This window comes from Anopheles marshallii, chromosome 2 (assembly GCF_943734725.1).
Source record: "Anopheles marshallii chromosome 2, idAnoMarsDA_429_01, whole genome shotgun sequence".
NCBI lineage: Eukaryota > Metazoa > Arthropoda > Insecta > Diptera > Culicidae > Anopheles > Anopheles marshallii.
The window spans coordinates 41091177-41094734 of record NC_071326.1 but is presented as its reverse complement, the minus strand read 5'-3'; positions in this window follow the sequence as shown (position 1 = coordinate 41094734).

The window sequence follows — 3558 nt, the reverse complement described above, 5'->3', positions numbered from 1 at the left end:
GTAACAATCCAACGCGAATGCTAGCAGTGGGGAAGATTTTCATTGTGCTGTAAAGTAAAATCATCATACAGGAAGACATAAACCACATATCGTCAAAAGCACGTAGCTTGTTCGGTTGTATTAGATCATGTTTTATGCTGATGAAGTTAGTGAGATGGAGGATGCGCGACTCACAATGTAATCAATTTATTTGTTTTTTTTTGTGAACTGTGCCACATACCCTGTGGAAGAAACGACGATTAGAGGGCAAATTCTTTCAAAACAATAGATAATTGTACAAAGCAACCCTAGCTGCTTCAAGTCCCATAAACTCTTGTTGCATTTAGCAAACAACAGCTTTGCACAAAACCGATCCCACTATTTAATCGAAAATGATTGTTTGCCGTACAGTAGGGTGTGCCTTCAACACATACGCTACAACCCCCTTTTTCCCGTACACGTAATCCATGGGATGGAAAGGTAGTTGAATTTTACGATTCATGTTTATTGTACGACATGACGTGAACACCAAAACCGACCCGGTTATGATACTCCAATCCGCCGAAGCACGGACACTACGGCTCTCGCTCTCCGGGGGACGATTCAGTCGCGTTTGGCGCACCGTAACCGTAATCCGGCATCAACAACGGGCGATCGGAAAAGCGACCAGCTCGAAGAGCCAAGCGGCACAAGAGCGGATCCGGTCGCTTTGGAAATACGAACCGTGCATGTAAATGCTACCACTTCATGTACTGGGGGAGGGATTTTTCTGGCTGTTCCTGTCCCACTCGCTGGCGTACTTCTTTAGCCGGGCGACCTCGCTGGTGCCATGAGACGTACTCCGAAGAGCAACCCGACGTTCGACAACGGACTCATGGACACATTGTCGTAACCGTCCGTAGCGGTGTGTTGTCATCGTTGCATTTTGCTTAATTTTGCCAATAAACAGAACAACGGTTCGGTGGCAGTGCAGTGCCGTGGGTTTGGGATGCACGAATAATGCGACAAAATATCCATATACACTCCCAAGTACACCGGCGAGGATCGTTCGGGTGGTATGAACGAAATGAGCAACTTCAACCGTTTGGACGGTTTCGTGCCGTTGCAGAAATGAAACCAATTGTAAACGGTGACGGATTTGTGGACGTTGAATGGAAGCGTGGACGGAAGAGCGCTGTTGTCCAGCGCAGAAGGAAGTGTCGGTGTGCGTTGGACGGTACAAAATGAAAGCCGGATCCTTTGCTATCGAACATTTTCGATGCGCTAGCGTTGAACGTGAACCGTGTGGTTCTTCGTTTACGTCCAATGAGCGAGCTGCCTAGTGCCTGGGCCAAGTGGTATCAAATGCAAATGTGCTTACTTGGTCGTTTCCGGTGACGTACACCACTCCAGCAGTGCATTATACGGATCAGCTATTGTCCGACATTTAAGAAGTTTTTGATGGAACAAGGTTAAAGGTTGATAGGGAAGCGGTTGAAACTATTAGTTGCAGTTGTGTGCCGTGCATGAAATATTAACAGTAGTACAATGTAGTGTAGAGTACTGATTTTGGCATTTTATGGTTACATAAGTTGGTTTGAAATATTCGCTCGTTTAAACGAACTCAAGATTATGGAGGGCTCACATTATGTGCATGAACGTCCATAAAGTCCTGCCATGCAAATTAAAACAAGATAAAATGAAATGAATTGCAAAACTCAGGGCTATTTGTTGTGCGAATTGCATAACTTCTAAGCACTTACAATGCTTACGCCTAAAGGTATGCAAAGCTGCTAGCGTTCCCTTCGGACGTAAAATTAACTGATGAAAATTACCTTGAAAACCAGTTTTTAAATAATATCTTCAGCTCATTTAGCTCCAGCTTATCACCGGCACACTGTCGTTGGCCATAACTTGTCATTTAAAATGGTTATCTCAGCAGCGAAATAAAACAAACTGCTTACACTGCGCAATTCTTACAGCTTAACGAAGCGCCAAAGATTTGATTCAGCAGCAAAATTACTCCAAACGTGCCTCATTATAATCTTTTTCAGCAACGTAGACAACCCTTCCATGCAACCCAAACCCCAACAGCCATTATTCGCCTTCGTCTAATACAGTTATCTTTGTAGATAAAGCGGGAGGGAAAAAAAACCGGGCACCCCAAACTCGCCAACGGCCATCCCATGTGTATGGGCGTGCTGGGTGGAAAATCCAACTAATTACGCGTCCTTTCAAGGAAAGTTTCTCATCGTGTCGTAATTGTGGCAGGAGCGCTCGTTTGACCAGAGCTTGTTTCACCTACCTGCAATGGAAAGGTAGCCAGTGTTATGCTTGCCAGTCACATCGCATCCGATCCCCGGTTGGCCACCTTTGACCTCAGGTGATAATTTCCTTCGCTTAACCTTCGTTAATTGAATTACATTCTGTCGGATGATCGCAAACTAGTGCAAGTGCTTCTCGCAGCGGGTGGGCGTTCGTTCAAGTGTGATTTATGGTGGAGATGGCCAGGGCACGAAAAAAAAAAACCCCTCAACACACGGAAGACCCCAATTCTGAAGAGAATTGCATGTTTTTTGGACCAGTTTTCCCCAAAAAACACTTTCCCGCAGTTCTCGATTCCGGAATCCCAAATCAAATCAATTCAACCACAAAATTAAATCTCAACTCATCAATCTCGTCCGCATCGTACCGAGGCGTGCCTGGTAGAACGTTCTTAGCCGCGATACCAACGCTGGACCATTTACTCCTTCGCACCGGATCGCCCGTTTCTCGGCGCGAGTTTCAAGTTGATTGGCGCGAAAGGTCACGAAACGGTGGTAAATGAAAACCACATTAAGGGAGCGATTTATTTATGCTTACTTTTTTCTCCCGGGTGCGGTTATGGGGGTGCTTCCCTGTTTGCTGGCTGGCGACTGGATGGCATGGCACCACACTCTCGACTCTCGCAGGGGGAACACAAGCAGTGAAAGTGTAATGAAATTTTTAATAAAGAACTACCGTGACGATCGAAATTAATCTCCATCTTGGGTGGAAAGAAGTCTGCCTCGCGCGCGCGAACGAGCTGGAAAAGTGGATGAAGTTGAAGAAAAATGTTCTTTTCCCCTCGAATGTCTTTCCACGCAGGCACTGTTCCATGAATTTAAACGGGAGCGGTTAAAATCCGATTATGACACCTGTTGGGCATCGTGTGGGACGGCAAAACGTATTTCCACGCTGTTGACGGAGGATGGCAAAACATGTAAATAAGGAATGTCCCGTGTGAAGTTTTGGGATTTTGCAATAGAGTGGAGTGAAAAATGCTACGCGGCTTCGCTTATGACACCATATCAGGGTCGAATATTCCAATCCCTGAGGCGTTTTAGACAGATAGACGGTTAATTTGCATGAAAACAAACCCGCCTCGTGCAACATTAAACAGACAGAGACAATATCTTTATTAGCCCAATTTCAATGGCGGGCGGTTTGGGTGGACATGATCTTGCGAAGCCGTTTTAATGTCTGTCTGTGTGTACTTCAATAGTGCTAACGTCATAATCAAAGCATCATAAAGGGATGTACAATGTATCCGCGTTTGGGTAATCCTTCTAGCATGTGTAG